Genomic DNA, 19,666 nt, shown 5'->3' on the forward strand with positions numbered 1-19,666 from the left:
CACTGTTGGAGGTAAATCAAAAATCACTTCTCCAAAATTCATTTTTATTTCTAGTCTGACGCGACACGGGCGCGTTTCGTAAAACTTATTACATTTTCAAAGACTTCACAAATACACAACTGATTAGAACTTGCATTTCCCTGATTTTATATCTACTTTTGAGTGAGGTGGGAAGGGTGATGTGGCATTACATTTGAGTGAGGTGGGAAGGATGATGTGGCATTAGAGGATATTAATAGGGTATTAAAAGTATCAACACAAGACAGAACACGAAACAATGGATATTGAATAGAAGTGTTTGTAGAAAGCCTATTGGTCCATATTTCTTGATGCTTCTATATTGGAGCGGAGTCTTGAGGTGGGTAGAATATAGTTGTGCAATAATTGGCTGTTGATTGCTGGTGTTGACTTCTTGATGTGTAGTGCCTCGCAAACGTCAAGCCGCCTGCTATCGCTGTATCTATCGATGATTTCTGTGTTGTTTACTAGGATTTCTCTGGCGATGGTTTGGTTATGGGAAGAGATTATATGTTCCTTAATGGAGCCCTGTTGTTTATGCATCGTTAAACGCCTAGAAAGAGATGTTGTTGTCTTGCCTATATACTGGGTTTTTTGGAGCTTACAGTCCCCAAGTGGGCATTTGAAGGCATAGACGACGTTAGTCTCTTTTAAAGCGTTCTGTTTCGTGTCTGGAGAGTTTCTCATGAGTAGGCTGGCCGTTTTTCTGGTTTTATAGTAAATCGTCAGTTGTATCCTCTGATTTTTGTCTGTAGGGATAACGTTTCTATTAACAATATCTTTCAGGACCCTTTCCTCTGTTTTATGAGCTGTGGAAAAGAAGTTCCTGTAAAATAGTCTAATAGGGGGTATAGGTGTTGTGTTAGTTGTCTCTTCAGAGGTTGCATGGCTTTTCACTTTCCTTCTTATGATGTCTTCGATGAAACCATTGGAGAAGCCGTTATTGACTAGAACCTGCCTTACCCTGCCTTACCTTGAAGAACTCTGTAGGGTAAGGCAGGTTCTAGTCAATAACGGCTTCTCCAATGGTTTCATCGAAGACATCATAAGAAGGAAAGTGAAAAGCCATGCAACCTCTGAAGAGACAACTAACACAACACCTATACCCCCTATTAGACTATTTTACAGGAACTTCTTTTCCACAGCTCATAAAACAGAGGAAAGGGTCCTGAAAGATATTGTTAATAGAAACGTTATCCCTACAGACAAAAATCAGAGGATACAACTGACGATTTACTATAAAACCAGAAAAACGGCCAGCCTACTCATGAGAAACTCTCCAGACACGAAACAGAACGCTTTAAAAGAGACTAACGTCGTCTATGCCTTCAAATGCCCACTTGGGGACTGTAAGCTCCAAAAAACCCAGTATATAGGCAAGACAACAACATCTCTTTCTAGGCGTTTAACGATGCATAAACAACAGGGCTCCATTAAGGAACATATAATCTCTTCCCATAACCAAACCATCGCCAGAGAAATCCTAGTAAACAACACAGAAATCATCGATAGATACAGCGATAGCAGGCGGCTTGACGTTTGCGAGGCACTACACATCAAGAAGTCAACACCAGCAATCAACAGCCAATTATTGCACAACTATATTCTACCCACCTCAAGACTCCGCTCCAATATAGAAGCATCAAGAAATATGGACCAATAGGCTTTCTACAAACACTTCTATTCAATATCCATTGTTTCGTGTTCTGTCTTGTGTTGATACTTTTAATACCCTATTAATATCCTCTAATGCCACATCATCCTTCCCACCTCACTCAAATGTAATGCCACATCACCCTTCCCACCTCACTCAAAAGTAGATATAAAATCAGGGAAATGCAAGTTCTAATCAGTTGTGTATTTGTGAAGTCTTTGAAAATGTAATAAGTTTTACGAAACGCGCCCGTGTCGCGTCAGACTAGAAATAAAAATGAATTTTGGAGAAGTGATTTTTGATTTACCTCCAACAGTGAAGCATAATGTACGAAAGATTGAGAAAATTCGTGTTAGAATTATTAATCTTACTTTTTCGGTCATATTTAATAAAATATGTCTACAGGAAAGACTGCTACCAAAATATATATATATATATATATATATATATATATCTCACATGTATAGTTCTATGGGTATTTAAGGTGGGAAGTGGGAGGTAAACTTTGCCTACCAGGAGATAGCCTCTGGTTATCTTCCTACCACACCTAGACTAGCGGCTTGTTTGATGGACAGAACCCAGTCACCTGTCTGTAATTATCAGCTTAACACAGAGCGAGGTCACCTGATGCGACCTGATCTGTTGTTGTTGTTATAGATTCAGCTACTCGGAATAAGTTCCAAGTAGCACGGGCTATGGTGAGCCCGTAACTTACCTGGCACAGGAGCGGGGGAGTCCTGATCTCTGCAACCTGTGACAATTAACACTGGAAAGGTGTAACTTTAGACATTCTAAGGGCAGACCGCCTGGCGCTGCCAATATCCTGCGTGGACTGACTCTACTTGTATCAGAAATATTAAATATAACCATTTATGGTGTTACACCTCCCCTTAATAGAGTTTTTGCAACATTGCTAAAAAAAGTAAGCAGGGTGCAAAAACTTTATTCCAAGAAAAAATCCATCCTAGTTAAACAATTATACATCATCCTAACCTAAAATGTAGACAAAAAATCTGGGATCTCTGGCTGGAAGGCGTCACTGCTTGGTCTTGTAGATAGTCTTGCGACGTGCTTATTCAGCACAACTGCTTCAGTCACTGCTCCTTCAGGGACGTGCAACAATGCCGCAGCCAGCCAAGGAAGCTGTACTTCTTGCACTGTGCACAGTACCGTGGATGTTGGTCGACCCGGCTGATCTTTAACTGGCCCTATGTCCGTCTTCCTAAGGGATGTACATTGGGGTTCTTCACAGCTATAGGGGACTATAAGTTTCGAAACCTCCATTTGGCTGGCACTGTAGAACCCATTCTACCTTTGGCCTCCTATTGCTCCAGCACGCCTCCTTCAGAGAACTACTTCCGCCCGTCACATCAAGTCCACACGATGTAGGAGGAATCAAGGTGGTGCTGGAGTTTGTGTTGAGATCGTCCTCCTCGCAGTCGTCCTCCTCGTAGTCGTCCTTGTGGTAATCTCCGTGGTGGTAGTAGAGGCAGTGAGTCTGGCTTCAGGGGCGATGATGGGGTCCAGACTATTGTCACGGTACAGTGTGTTGAATTCCGTAACGAATCGTTGATTATTTTGTCCGGCGAGCCTCTGCTAATCGAATGAGACCAGGGATAATGCCCTCACGTGAGGCAAGGGTCTGTGGATATGTAGGTTGGTCCATGGTTCCCCAAAGTGGATGTTGGATTGCCTGGTGAGTGGGGCCAGTGTTTGGTAGGGCTAGGGAAAGCTTCTGGTTGGTTGGTGGGAGCTGAGGTGTTGGAGGCGCCGGTGGTGGTATTGCAAGAATAGATTTTTTTGGATTCAGCCTGTTTCTTGATGATTTCTTGTCTGCGGGGACAACGCAGACTTCACAAGACGCAGACTTAGGAAATTGCCTTTGCAGAACAGGCAGCATCGAGTTTCTGACTCGCAGATTGAATAGTGATTGTCCTTGGCGCAAATGCTGTACTTCTGGACGGGATGTTGACACTTGTTGGTGGGGTGGGAGAGCTCGTAGCACTTAAAGCACTGTTGTATCTTGTAGATGCGTTCCTTCTTCACTCGGTAAGGGGTATCTTGATGCCAAAGCAGTTGATTCCTTGTTTGATAGCCAGGTTGGCCGCATCTTTGGTGGTGAAGATCAGCTTCATGGTGGAGGGCCTGCCTTCGGGGCCACTGGAGTAACCCATTAGATAAACAACGTGTCCGGGTTTTCCTCCTAGATGCTGGGCATTATATCTTCTATGACTTGATTCTCGATCCTAGGGACTGATCTCGCTGATGAAGACAATTCGTTCTACCAGGTACTGGTGTGGGTAGTCCCGAAGGAAGTGTGCCTCGGTCAGCTCCGTGGTGACACCCTAAAGATTCTCGAGGCCTCGTTCGAGAAGTAGAGTGCTATTTTCACTCCTTACCCGATGTCGATTGGTGTCACGTTGGCGACGGGTTTGCAGACCTTCAGGAGGTCGGTCTTGGTGAATGCATGAACCCTGGAGGACGTTGGCCTTGACTTTGAAGCGTTTGTGACGCATTGTAGCCACCCCCTCAACGGGTCGCAGGGGCGGTGGGCAGGCAGTGAAGTATAGCAGAGTGGCAGTGCGGATACGTCTGCTCCCGACGGACTCCGAGTCTCTCGACAATTTGTTCTTATGCTTATCTTTTCTCTCTTGTTTCTTCTCTCTTCTTTCTTTTCTCTTCTGTTGTTCCATGGGATAGTCTTGGGTCATTGACAAGCGACCTGGGGTCCAATGGGGTCCGTCCGTCCGTCCCTGGGGTCCAATGTTAGGTGGGACAGACAGGAGTCGTTGTTGCCCCTCTTCCATGTTTAGTGGGGTCTACTGGGGTCCCGATGGCGGTGGGGCATCAGTCCTCCGGGATTCAGTATGAATGTTTTGGAGAAGGCGACAGACAACCTGGGGCCCAATGTTGGCCAACCTGAGAGGGCTGGCCTGGGGTCCCCTGGGGTCCCATGGGGTGGTGGTGAACCCATGATTTAGTCAGGTGGAGGGCTGGTGGTGGTGGTGGTGGTGGTGGTGAGGAATGCCCGTGAGTGTGGTACCGGGCAGCCGTCTCCGTCCTCTGTATGTGCTTCGCCTCTCCTCTTAACTCCGACCTGCTGGGCATGAATGTAAGACAACAATATCTGTGTTCCAGAGATGTTGTGTGACACTACATATATTATAGGGTTCCCACAGCTCGCCTCCTGGTAACGGTTTAATAACGTCATCACTAACGAGGCAAATGCAAATATCAATGCAACTGACTTGTGGATCATAAAAACAGTACTGGAATAAAGTTGGGGAGAGAGAATGAGGTAGTCACTACTTTCAACTTACTCATAAAAAAAATCTCCACAATAAAATGTTTATACCACTCGAGACTTATAAAACACTAATCAGACTTAATTGTAGTAGTAGGCATCCATCAGACTCCTGTAGTCTCTACTGAGTACCGACTGTAACGATACAGTCTCTTAACTGTACCGTTCCTAATTACAGAGTATTCAGTGGTTATTCCTACGTCTTAAAACTACGGCCACCTTACGCGGCTCAGAATGGTCTCCCTCGCTCCTCTGCGGGCCCACAACTTCAAAACTGTGACTGCACCGTGACCAGACTTCATGTAGTGTACCACATCAAATTGTTTGGATGTGTGATAATGGTATGATAGACAGAATACTTAGGAGCTACAAGCACTTTGTAGCTACCAAGAGTGTAACACTTACATGCTGTGTTGACTATAGTAACCTGCAATGTTAAATGGGATTCTTGTTCTGTGATTTGTGGATTTGTACTCACTGGATTTGTGCGCCCCTTGAGGGACTTGAAGCAGAGAATGGTAGAAATAGCCTAAGCTACTCTATCCCTTTGAGATGTATTTGATTGTGTCAGTACACGTATTTGAACTTGAACCAGTCACTACTAGGCGTCCCCAGAGGTTAAGTCTACTGAACACACTAGTCCCCCCCCCCTAGCATGCTGTACAAGACCAGTACAACTCAGGTCATTGCGTCTGATTGGAGTAAATCAGTCAAACGCCATAACGTGAACAGTTCCCCTTAATACTACCGTGCAGCCTCCTCATGACACCAAAAGAACGCTGATTGTTTGATAAGCTGTTCACTTGAGACAGTTAAGCAAGTCCCAACTGTGTCTGGGTACAAGTGATAGGATGAACAACCCAGCGGGTTTTCTTCCTATTGGGGAGTGTTGTACATGCTGCTATGGCGGTGTGTCCACTCACAAGATGAGTGGCGCTGCCCAATAAACTTGCCTCTCGGGGCAAAATTATTTTTTTTTAGAACGCCTACTCCGCTCAATCAAATTGCGGGATTACCGGCTCGTGGGCCCTCGGTTTAGCCTCCCTGTACCAACAACTCCCCCAAACCTGCTCTCACAAGCATGGAATGGACACACAAATATAATGGGAATTATGACACCAAACAATCATTAATCATTAAACACAATAAAATCAAATATGCTCAAAGAAAATTATGAATCTTAACCACTTAAAAAAAATAAATGACCAATTATAACTATTCCTAAAAAAAAAAAACCTATCCCTACTTCCCTATACTTACTGCTACACCTTATTAATAAAACTCTTAATACTATCCCACACCTGTGACTCCACACCTGACCTGTATACCAGGCTGGGTGTCCCCCCCTCCTAGGAATATTGCTCGTCACCTCACCCACTCACCTACACCGCCAACTGCTAAGTTTCCAAATCGCCAACTATTTCCCCACTATCACAAACCTCACTACACTCAAGTTCTGCTGAACATTCCATGAACTTTACAAATCCCCCCCCCCCCCGCCAAAATCTCCCATCGCCAGAGACTCTTCTAACGTGATTCGCGCACAATCGCGAATATTAAACCCCTGGCAAAGTCTCCCTGATAGTGAGGCCAGGACACGTGGCGTTGAACAATGTTAATTAACACCATCTGAATTAAACAGTGTTCAACACCGCTGCTGCCATTGTAACCTATCGGAATAATGGTGACTTTTTCTAGTGGTACAGTGGTACAGTGGTTCCAAGTCCACTCCAAGGTACAGTGGTTCCACGTCCCCTGCCAGGTACAGTGGTTCCAGTTGTAGTGAACCCCATTCCAGTTGTAGTGGACTCCCTTCCAATTGTAGTGGACCCCATTCCTGCTCTAGTGGACCCCATTCCAGTTGTAGTGGACCCCATTCCAGTTGTAGTGGACCCCATTCTAGTTGTAGTGGACCCCATTCCTGCTCTAGTGGACCCCATTCCAGTTGTAGTGGACCCCATTCCAGTTGTAGTAGACCCCATTCCAGTTGTAGTGGACCCCATTCCTGCTCTAGTGGACCCCATTCTAGTTGTAGTGGACCCCATTCCAGTTGTAGTGGACCCCCATTCCAGTTGTAGTGGACCCCATTCCAGTTGTAGTGGACCCCATTCCAGTTGTAGTGGACCCCATTCCAGTTGTAGTGGACCCCATTCCAGTTGAAGTAGACCCCATTCCAGTTGTAGTGGACCCCATTCCAGTTGTAGTGGACCCCATTCCAGTTGTAGTGGACCCCATTCCAGTTGTAGTGGACCCCATTCCAGTTGAAGTAGACCCCACTCCAGTTGTAGTGAACCCCATTCCAGTTGTAGTGGACCCCATTCCAGTTGAAGTAGACCCCATTCCAGTTGTAGTGAACCCCATTCCAGTTGTAGTGGACCCCATTCCAGTTGCAGTGGACCCCATTCCTGCTCTAGTGGACCCCATTCCAGTTGTAGTGGACCCCATTCCTGCTCTAGTGGACCCCATTCCAGTTGTAGTGGACCCTATTCCAGTTGTAGTGGACCACATTCCTGCTCTAGTGAACCCCATTCCAGCTCTAGTGAACCCCATTCCAGCTGTACTGGAGGAAAATCCAGTCAATCAACCGCTCTTAATCTCACGTGAGAGACCTAACCTAAGCCATTGTAGCTAACACTCCCGCTAGCTGACAACTGGAATGTTGTGTTGCCATAATTTAGTTACCATGCCAATCCCAATCCCCCCAATCCCACCCCATTACAGGTGTTTGAGGCATGGTTTAATTGTTGGACAGGTGTTGATCGAGGTCTGCACATGGCATATAACCTTACCTGCCCAGAGAATGGCATTGTCCACTGATGGAGCTTCAGGCAACTTTGCTTTTGCCTCCTGGATAGATTTCATGGTCACAAGATGGGTTCGCTTGTGAATTAGTTAATTGTTTATTAGTTGATTGTGTCTTTGATTGTAATAGGTTGTTTCTAGCGGCGATAAATTAAGGCTTTGTTTACTCTTGTCACTGATATGTTCAGTAACTAGCCTTTATCAAACATAATATAAGCATTTAGACTTAAGCGTCTAAAATTCCAAACATATTGATCAATTCTGATAAATGCAAAAAGACATTCAAGTTGAATAAACGACCATAAAATTGATCCTGGCGCACTCCAGTCATTAAGCGTTGTGCACGCCGTTTTCTGTTGCATAATATAAGCATTCACCATTGGCTGAGACCTCCCGATATTTTCCTCCAAAGCAATCAACCAATCACAGATCATCATTACCCACCGGGGAGCCAATCAGGGTGCGTGAGGGGCGGGGCTATCTGGTGACGTGATCTAGCGCGTGAGCCTCACCTACGGTTATTCTGACCAGGTATCCAAGCAGCCTGCTGAGCCGTCCTCAAGAGGATTGCCGACATGAATATACGTGAGCAGTGCGCTTAATGCGTCGTAATAACGCTCTGTGTTTGCTGGGATACAACGCATGCGCTGTGCGGCTCCTGGCCACAGCGCCTGTCCTCCTAATGTTCCCCGAGGTCCTGGCCACAGCGCCTGTCCTCCTAAGGTTCCCCGAGGTCCTGGCCACAGCGCCTGTCCTCCTAAGGTTCCCCGAGGTCCTGGCCACAGCGACTGTCCTCCTAAGGTTCCCCGAGGTCCTGGCCACAGCGACTGTCCTCCTAAGGTTCCCCGAGGTCCTGGCCACAGCGCCTGTCCTCCTAATGTTCCCCGAGGTCCTGGCCACAGCGCCTGTCCTCCTAATGTTCCCCGAGGTCCTGGCCACAGTGCCTGTCCTCCTAATGTTCCCCGAGGTCCTGGCCACAGTGCCTGTCCTCCTAAGGTTCCCCGAGGTCCTGGCCACAGTGCCTGTCCTCCTAAGGTTCCCCGAGGTCCTGGCCACAGTGCCTGTCCTCCTAAGGTTCCCCGAGGTCCTGGCCACAGTGCCTGTCCTCCTAATGTTCCCCGAGGTCCTGGCCACAGTGCCTGTCCTCCTAATGTTCCCCGAGGTCCTGGCCACAGCGCCCGTCCTCCTAAGGTTCCCCAAGTGTCCTCTCCTAACCTACCAGAGGACCTAAAACAGAAAACGGGACAGTACGTCACTTCCGCCAGCCGCTTCCATTTGTCTAGTACGATCATTTTTGGCCTTATGCAACGTATAAGCGACGTTCTTGGTATGATTATCGTGCCTGTATGATGCTTGACGTGGTCCTTATAACCGAAGGAGGGTCCACGAGGTTATACACACACACCACTGTATCGTGTACAACGGAAACTAACAAACATTAAAGTTGTGAGTTAACTTTTATCGCTGTTTTTTTGTTTTTAATTTTGTTGAGCTTTGAAAGAAGTTTTGAAGCAGCTGAGTTCTGAAGAAAGTTTTCATGCAGTATTGTGAATTATATTTTGAAGTCTACACATACTCCAGTATACTACAACAGTCTACACATACTCCAGTATACTACAACAGTCTACACATGCTCCAGTATACTACAACAGTCTACACATGCTCCTGTATACTACAACAGTCTACACATGCTCCTGTATACTACAACAGTCTACACATGCTCCAGTATACTACAACAGTCTACACATGCTCCAGTATACTACAACAGTCTACACATGCTCCAGTATACTACAACAGTACACATGCTCCTGTATACTACAACAGTCTACACATGATCCTGTATACTACAACAGTCTACACATGCTCCTGTATACTACAACAGTCTACACATGCTCCAGTATACTACAACAGTCTACACATGCTCCTGTATACTACAACAGTCTACACATGCTCCAGTATACTACAACAGTCTACACATGCTCCAGTATACTACAACAGTCTACACATGCTCCAGTATACTACAACAGTCTACACATGCTCCTGTATACTACAACAGTCTACACATGCTCCTGTATACTACAACAGTCTACACATGCTCCTGTATACTACAACAGTCTACACATGCTCCAGTATACTACAACAGTCTACACATGCTCCTGTATACTACAATAGTACACATGCTCCTGTATACTACAACAGTCTACACATGCTCCTGTATACTACAACAGTCTACGCATGCTCCTGTATACTACAACAGTCTACACATGCTCCTGTGTACTACAACAGTCTACATGCTTCTGTATACTACAACAGTCTACACATGCTCATGTATACTACAACAGTCTACACATGCTCCTGTATACTACAACAGTCTACATGCTCCTGTATACTACAACAGTCTACACATGCTCCAGTATACTACAAGTCTACACATGCTCCAGTATACTACAACAGTCTACACATGCTCCATGTATACTACAACAGTCTACACATGCTCCTGTATACTACAACAGTCTACACATGCTCCTGTATACTACAACAGTCTACACATGCTCCTGTATACTACAAGCAGTCTACACACATGCTCCAGTATACTACCACAAGTCTACACATGCTCCAGTACACCACAACAGTCTGCATATGCTCCAGTATACCACAACAGTCTACACATGCTCCAGTACACCACAACAGTCTACATATGCTCCTGTATACTACAGCAGTCTACACACATGCTCCAGTACACCACAAGTCTACACATGCTCCAGTACACCACAAGTCTACACATGCCCCAGTACACCAGCAGGTATGGTGTGATGCCAACAGATGTGTATATCTCTATAATCTAAGAGCGGTTCACAAAGAAGATACAAACAAAGATGTTTGCAAGTCTCCGTAGGAGTGTTTACCCTTCAAGGTCACGCAGAGCTCAATGTCAAAAGTTGTTCATAATTCTGCAATACTTTTCCCAACATTTTTCCTTAAAACAATAAAAGCGGAGATGATATTGCTGTTACCATGGGAACAGGAGCCACGGAGAGGGCGGGGGAGGAGGAGGAGGAAAGAGAGAGACTAGGGGAGAGGGGGAGAGAGAAAGAGAGAGACTGAGGGAGAGAGGAGGAGAGAGGGACTGAGAGAGAGGAGATGGGAAAATGGTCAACGTTTTCTGTTGATCAAACCCATATATATATATATAATATTAGGCTGTGATATATTTACCTTCGGCTGGGCTGTGTTAGCAATGGTTGGGTTAGGTTACATCACATTCGCTAGGTTAGGTTAGGTTAGGTCTAGGTTAGGTTAGGTTAGGATTGGTTAGTGAGGTACGGTAGGGTTGGATTAACCTTATGTTAGGTTGAGTAGGTTAGTGTTAGATTAAGCTCAGCAAAGTTAAGTAGGATTTACAATTCTGTGTACCATATGGCTTGTATATAGCTGTACATAGCTGGAATTTTGTTCCAGATCCCAACTACTGATCTCCAAGATGCAACCCTACAACAGCTGCCTAACTACCCGGGTACATTGTTCATTGCTAGGTGAACAGATTCACGAGGTGAAATAAACGTGGCCATTTCTATCGAGGAAGTAGACCAATAAAATGATGAACAACACTGTAGCACAGGTGTTCCAGAGACACCTGATGACCAGAACTCAGCCCCAGAGGTGTTCTAGAGATACCTTGGTGAACAGTGAACATTGAGAACATGTTCTCTCATCATCTTAAGTGAGGGATCAACAATAGGCTGTTGACTCCTAGTTCATCTTCGGCTTCACGTCACTCTTAATTTTGCATTAAAGTTGTATTTTTTCCCCTAATGAAAACTAATAAAGATTTCATTAAATAAAGTAATTTTTGTTAGTATTATAAAGTTGTATACTGACTTGGTTGTGTGAGAGAGAGAGAGAGAGAGAGAGAGAGAGAGAGAGAGAGAGAGAGAGAGAGAGAGAGAGAGAGAGAGAGAGAGAGAGAGAGAGAGAGAGAGAGAGAGAGAGAGAGAGAGAGAGACCAAACAAATTCTCCGTTGACATTAAACCTAAAACAATTATATTTTTAAACTTTTGCTAACAAGAACTTGTCATATTATTAACTTCTGCAACTGTGATAACTTTAAAACTGAGGTTCACAACTAGTTAAGAAAGTAACAGAAACTTTTGTAGTGTGCGTTTAGCCGAGTGGATCAATACTGGAGTAGATGTGTGCACTTGTTCTCATTAGAGGTATATCACGGGTATGCCGCCAAGCCATGAATTATACTCTCAAGTCTATCAAGTATACTACTAATATTTGGGTAACAATATTTAGAACAATACATATAGAATATATAATGAACTGCGATAAAATAAAGAATTATAATCCCGATTATATACTTAATAATAATATTATCTTTTCAGATCATTTTTAATATTTTTGTCCACCCAAAAATACGGCATAAAACTAATGTACCTGGGTACCCCCAGGGGGGGGTCTGGTCCCCCCTCCTGTGATACAGTGTACCCCCAGGGGGGGTCTGGTCCCCCCTCCTGTGATACAGTGTACCCCCAGGGGAGTGTACCTGGTCCCCTCCTGTGATACAGTGTACCCCCAGGGGAGTGTACCTGGTCCCCTCCTGTGATACAGTGTACCCCCAGGGGAGTGTACCTGGTCCCCCTACTGTGATACAGTGTACCCCCAGGGGAGTGTACCTGGTCCCCTCCTGTGATACAGTGTACCCCCCAGGGGAGTGTACCTGGTCCCCCCACCTGTGATACAGTGTACCCCCAGGGGAGTGTACCTGGTCCCCCCCACCTGTGATACAGTGTACCCCCAGGGGAGTGTACCTGGTCCCCCTCCTGTGATACAGTGTACCCCCCCAGGGGAGTGTACCTGCTCCCCCCCACCTGTGATACAGTGTACCCCCAGGGGAGTGTACCTGCTCCCCCCCACCTGTGATACAGTGTACCCCTAGGACCGTACACAACCCCAGGGGAGTGTGCATGTGTCGAGAATGCTGCACTTGGCTTTACACAAACATGAACGATAACTAAAAACATTTAGAATGACACCTTGTAAAACTACATTATTGAGGTAACGAAAGTTGCTGTTTCATTGGAACAGTACAAGCCAACGGCTGTATAAATCAAGGGCCTAACTATTCCGTTCTGTTAGAAGACTAGCGCTTGAGAACTAGAATAGTATTAATACAGTGGAGGTAGAGAGTGATGATAAGCTGCAGGTAACTTGATGGCTGCCTGCAGGTAAGGAGGCGCTGGGTCTGTACCTGTCCTCCTGAAGAGTATATTGCATTTTGCTGTGTAAACCATATGCTGACGATGGGTCACAGTAACGGGGCTAAAGTATGGCTCAATCGACTTGAGAATGGTCCATGACGGACCGAAACGTCGTCGTCCCTTCACCTTCTAGTGTGTGGTTATCTTGAGGTTATCTTGAGATGATTTCGGGGCTTTAGTGTCCCCGCGGCCCGGTCCTCGACCAGGCCTCCACCCCCCAGGAAGCAGCCCGTGACAGCTGACTAACACCCAGGTACCTATTTACTGCTAGGTAACAAGGGTATAGGGTGAAAGAAACTCATTGCCCATTGTTTCTCGCCGGCGCCTGGGATCGATCCCAGGACCACAGGATCACAAGTCCAGCGCGCTGTCTGCTCGGCCGACCGGCTCCTTGGTCTGGTCAACTTGCTGTGTAAATTCCTTTAAAGCCCAAATATTACAAATCACAGCGGCTCCCATAACTGACGTGATATCCCGTTTTCTCTTCGTGGGTACGCAGGTTAAGTTAGGTTCGGACAATTTAGTACATTAGTTTTTATGACGTCGTGACCGCTTCAGAGGTCCGGCTGGTCCCACCCCTTACATACTGATTATGTATTAGTTTAGATTAGTTGAACAATTGTGTGTAGAATATGGCTAAGGTTTCATATTTTGATTACGCTAGCGTACGAGGGTGAAGCATTTCAACCAGTTCTCTGACAATAAGTCATCAGGCTAGGCTCGTTAAAGCGTCAGTCATCCCCCCAAGACGCACTGGTCAATTTTGATGTATTGTGTATTAAAATTAGGGTTGTTCTCAATTATATACTAATGTTATTATATATTAAAGCTCTATGTAAAGTTAAGTGTAGGTTAGGTTAGGTCTTTAGGTTCTGTTGGCGATTATTTGTATTGTACGTGGGTGAAGCATTTACAGCGTTGTGGTTCGAACAAAATTCTTCAGTGAAGCACTTGTTGCGGAAGTGTTCGAACGTCAGCAGTTGTGAGTCGTGTGTAAACTGTTTTTCATTCATAAGCAGGGGGTTTGGCGGGTGCATGGAATCACTTTTGGGTCTTTGTTTGGAGGACGGGCTGCAGTTTTGGGTCTTTGTTTGGAGGACGGGCTGCAGTTTTGGGTCTTTGTTTGGAGGACGGGCTGCAGTTTTGGGTCTTTGTTTGGAGGACGGGCTGCAGTTTTGGGTCTTTGTTTGGAGAACGGGCTGCAGTTTTGGGTCTTTGTTTGGAGGACGGGCTGTAACACACGACTCACAACTGTTGACGTTCGAACACTTCAGGAGCAAGTGCTTCACTGAAGAATTTTGTTCGAACCACAACGCTGTAAATGCTTCACCCACGTACTACAAACACAAATAATCGCCAACAGAACCTATACACCTAACCTAACCTATGCCTATATATGCACAATATGCTAATATATTATAATATTAATTTATATTTGAGAAAATTCTCGTTTTGAATGAATAGCATGTTAAAATATATGAATGCGTCTGTGGGGGTCGACCTCTGGATGTAATGGACTTGAGTGGAGGACGGTCTGTCAGAAAGAGGGAGTTTGGCGAATAGATGGTCACAGTTTTGACGATGAGCTGTATTTTCCACTATTTCTTCATCTGCTCTGGGGGTTTTCATTAGGTCTATTTGTTCAATATCTATTCCACTAGTCCACTAACTGTTCCTTTGTAGGAATTTAAATTGTTTCCAAATTCAGTTCTCATATACAATATAATAAAAATAATGATCATTAGTCTTAAAAATATATTACAGGTTAGTAATTGAATTGTAAAGTTATTGAAGGTCGTCGGAAAGTCAAAGGTTTAGGGAAAAAATTATTTGCAATGAACTCTTGAATTTAATGACTAAAAAAAATAATATTATGACACATTGTATCTTACCTCAATATTCGTTCATTTCGCTTAGTTATAATGTTTAATAATTTGTCTTAGTTGTAATGTTTAATAGTTTATGTGTGTGTAAATCACGAAGAAATTAACACGTGATGAACAATGTGACAATGTCAGATTAGAATTAGATTAGAAGGATAAGAAAATCTTAATTCTTCCTTCCTGGTCTAACATTGTCATATATATATATATATATATATATATATATATATATATATATATATATATATATATATATATATATATATATATATATATATATATATATATATTACCTAAAGGGGTACTACCTCTGGTGCAAGTGTAGGGACCCATAGCCTCGGAGAAGAAAATAAGGAGTACTCATAGAAGATCCTCAAGAAGAAGATCCTTGTGGATCCTCACTGAACACTTTGATATTTTCTTCTCCTACCACCCCTATTCTTTTTGTATGTGTGTATCTGTATAACTTTATTTAAAATTTCATTATACAAAAAGGGTTACAACATTGGTTACATGCCGGGTACAAGGCTGCTTGTCACAGGTTGTAGAGCTCCTCCAGCTCCTCAGATGGCGGGCAGGAACCATGGATGTAGTGAGCATTGCCTCTCTGGATCGCCACACTAAGGCGCTGAAAGAGAAAACTGACGGCTCTAGGGTCTCTAGTTGTTTCAATTAGCTTGGACTCCCAACTCCTTCAAAAAACTAGCAGCACTTTTACCCCAGGCACCAAGTGTCTCCGAGGCAATGGGGACAAAATTGTAGTGGTGATCAAGGACTCTGTATTTACGTGACTTGACTGCTTCCCGGTGATTGGCAGCTCCTCCTGCCTGTGCAGCACTGAAGTCATCATAGGTGTTGGCTAAAGTTGAAACGCAAGTGTAGTCCCACACCAACTGTCTACCATTCTTTCAGGGGTGTGCGTGTATATATATATATATATATATATATATATATATATATATATATATATATATATATATATATATATATATATATATATATATAATATATATATATGCTTGTAGTGAAGATCCTACAAGGTTAAACTACTGACCCTGCACAGTATGCTACCAACAACAGTTAACTAACTCCGTGGTATCTACTTTTCAGGCAGAGTGGAAATAGAACCATTTGCGTTCCGCCCGGGGAATCGAACACAGGATCCTCGATTGTGAGCCAAGAACGTTAAGTTACTGTACTAATGTCATGTAGTTTCTATTAATGTTTGGTCAGTTCCTTTACACTTAATAACTATTTCTCTTCTACATTACAATTACAATGAATTATTTAGCTTTTCGTAAAATATATATTGTTTACGAGTTATAGATAAACAAGGAACTTATTAAAACGGCCGGCCCGACGGAGAATATGTCAACAAAGGGTTGTATAATAGAGAAAACTGAACTTTATATACAGGTTATGCAATGATTGTTGTGCTCTGTCTTCACCTTCAGTTGAGAGCGATATCGTAGCCGATCGAAAATCGTAAATTGCTTAGTGATTACCGACTCAAGCCCCCCACACCCCTACCCCCGCGTGTATTAGAGGGATAGTTACTTGACCCACCAGCGCTGTCGTATATCCTGTCGCTGGAGTTACAACCATGACATAAGGGAGGCAGGATATAAGATCCCGGTGCCGCTGAGAGAAACATAATTCAAGACAATTGATAAATAAAAACTGTATTACTTAAGATTAAATAATATTACAGCAGGTGATAAATTCGAAGCTGTATTTCTTGTCTTTAAAGCTAGCTACACATTATTGAAGTGACCAGATGCTTTACACAATGTGAAGAGAGCAGTTCTTAATTAATATTCAGACTTTCAAGCACATATAATCAGTCACAGGTAAGTAGATAGTTTTCAGTGAAACAAATGAGGACTAGACGCAGGTGAAGATCACAAACAAGTGAAGACTAGACTGCACCAGCCGCCAATCTTCACCAATATATAATTCCTCCTTTTTTTTATCGTGATAAACATTGTGTGAGTTAAATTGCTTTGGAGGATATAATTCAGCTGATTATAGGCTTCCAGTCTTATCATTAACATGAGACTCGCCAATGTTCTTCCTCGGCTTTGTTCACTGGTTCTGGACCAATTGATGAACAACTGAACATAAATCTGTCTTACAAACGCCATGTAGCAGACGGGCTTAGGTCCAGGCAGGCGGAAGGGGCAGTAATTATAATCTAAAATTGGTACAAATCTTTGTTTCCAAAAAAACCTTTACACCCCCAAAACAACCTCGTAGCCTGGTGGATAGCGCGCAGGACTCGTAATTCTGTGGCGCGGGTTCGATTCCCGCACGAGGCAGAAACAAATGGGCAAAAGTTTCTTTCACCCTGAATGCCCCTGTTACCTAGCAGTAAATAGGTACCTGGGAGTTAGTCAGCTGTCACGGGCTGCTTCCTGGGGGTGGAGGCCTGGTCGAGGACCGGGCCGCGGGGACACTAAAAAGCCCCGAAATCATCTCAAGATAACCTCAAGATAAGAGATAACCTTATACCTAAATTTTACAATTGATTTAAGACATTTAAAACAATTTCAATATTAATATAAAACACTTAAAAATAAATACATAAGGTAAGTTGTATCGTGGAGTAATTAAATGGTTTCTGTTATCTATTCAGTTGTGACGTTTATTCAGTAAAAGAAATAATTTTAATTCTGTTGCAACATTTATGATAAGTTAGACAAAATAGTTAATTATGGTAAACTAATACAAATACGGTTTACTATTGTGCTTTACTTGGGGTAAGAAATTAAGTATTAGGTAAATGTTATAGTTTTATTTGTCTGTATATGAGATATTTCGTTGACCCTTGTCACAAGCCTTGTTACAAGCCCTTGTTACAAGCCTTGTCACAAGCCTTGTTACAACCCTTGTTACAAGCCTTGTCACAAGCCTTGTCACAAGCCTTGTTACAACCTTGTTACAACCTTGTTACAAGCCTTGTTACAACCTTTGTTACAAGCCTTTGTTACAGCCTTTGTTACAACCTTTGTTACAAGCCTTGTTACAAGCCTTGTTACAAGCCTTGTCCCAACCCTTGTTACAACCCTTGTCCCAACCCTTGTTACAACCCTTGTCCCAACCCTTGTCACAACCCTTGTCCCAACCCTTGTCCCAACCCTTGTCCCAACCCTTGTTACAATCCTTGTCCCAACCCTTGTTACAACCCTTGTCCCAACCCTTGTCCCAACCCTTGTCACAACCCTTGTCCCAACCCTTGTTACAACCCAGGTCCCAACCCTTGTCACAACCCTTGTCCCAACCCTTGTCCCAACCCTTGTTACAATCCTTGTCCCAACCCTTGTCCCAACCCTTGTCCCAACCCTTGTTACAATCCTTGTCCCAACCCTTGTCCCAACCCTTGTTACAATCCTTGTCCCAACCCTTGTTACAACCCTTGTCCCAACCCTTGTCCTAACCCTTGTTACAACCCTTGTCCCAACCCTTGTCCCAACCCTTGTTACAATCCTTGTCCCAACCCTTGTTACAATCCTTGTCCCAACCCTTGTCCCAACCCTTGTCCCAACCCTTGTCCTAACCCTTGTTACAACCCTTGTCCCAACCCTTGTCCCAACCCTTGTCCCAACCCAGGTCCCAACCCTTGTCCCAACCCTTGTCCTAACCCTTGTTACAACCCTTGTCCCAACCCTTGTTACAATCCTTGTCCCAACCCTTGTCCCAACCCTTGTTACAATCCTTGTCCCAACCCTTGTTACAATCCTTGTCCCAACCCTTGTCCCAACCCTTGTCCCAACCCTTGTCCCAACCCTTGTCCCAACCCTTGTTACAATCCTTGTCCCAACCCTTGTTACAATCCTTGTCCCAACCCTTGTCCCAACCCGTTACAATCCTTGTCCCAACCCTTGTCCCAACCCTTGTCCCAACCCTTGTTACAATCCTTGTCCCAACCCTTGTTACAACCCTTGTCCCAACCCTTGTCACAACCGTCCACTAGACTAGTATCCCACACACTAAACCCAAATTAAACCTGTCCAGTTACACGTAGATGCAAATGACTTAGTGTTAAGCACTTGGAGATCCAGTGCCCTGAGCCCGCGTGTGTGCGAGTCGCCCCCGCCCACACCACCAGTATGGGTCCGTAACAAATATATTAAACTCAATTATGTTGTATGATTTCCTTTTTCTCATGTACACTCTGCGTATCATAGAAGGGGGGAATATTGTGTATAATTGTATATATATATATATATATATATATATATATATATATATATATATATATATATATATATATATATATATATATATATATATATATATATATATATATTATCAAGGATCCCAGAGAGAGCTAACTGGTATCGAACTGAAACCTTTAGGCTTTTTAGGAGGTGCTAGGTCACCCACGTCCTGGTTATACGGACTAGTTATAACTAATTATACAAGCACAGTATCATCAATGGTGACAGGTGTGGACTAAACCACACGTGATAAGGATAAGCAGATTATGACAGTTCCTTCACTTGGATCATCGCAGCTGATGAGTCCATGAGTCGAGGCATAGGTGGGAGGGCAGGTGGTGTAGGTGGGAGGGCAGGTGGTGTAGATGGGAGGGCAGGTGGTGTAGGTGGGAGGGCAGGTGGTGTAGGTGGGAGGGCAGGTGGTGTAGGTGGGAGGGCAGGTGGTGTAGGTGGGAGGGCAGGTGGTGTAGGTTGGAGGGCAGGTGGTGTAGATGGGAGGGCAGGTGGTGTAGGTGGGAGG

At 44.2% G+C, this 19,666-nt stretch overlaps 1 protein-coding gene across 4 annotated transcripts in view; it reads right to left on the minus strand.

Annotated features, from left to right (window-relative positions):
* The window catches only part of LOC123775098 (uncharacterized), a 215,839-nt gene that overhangs the window by 68,198 nt on the left and 127,975 nt on the right, over positions 1-19,666 (minus strand). The window lies entirely within an intron of this gene.

This window comes from Procambarus clarkii, chromosome 92, assembly GCF_040958095.1.
Source record: "Procambarus clarkii isolate CNS0578487 chromosome 92, FALCON_Pclarkii_2.0, whole genome shotgun sequence".
NCBI classification, from domain to species: Eukaryota; Metazoa; Arthropoda; class Malacostraca; order Decapoda; family Cambaridae; genus Procambarus; species Procambarus clarkii.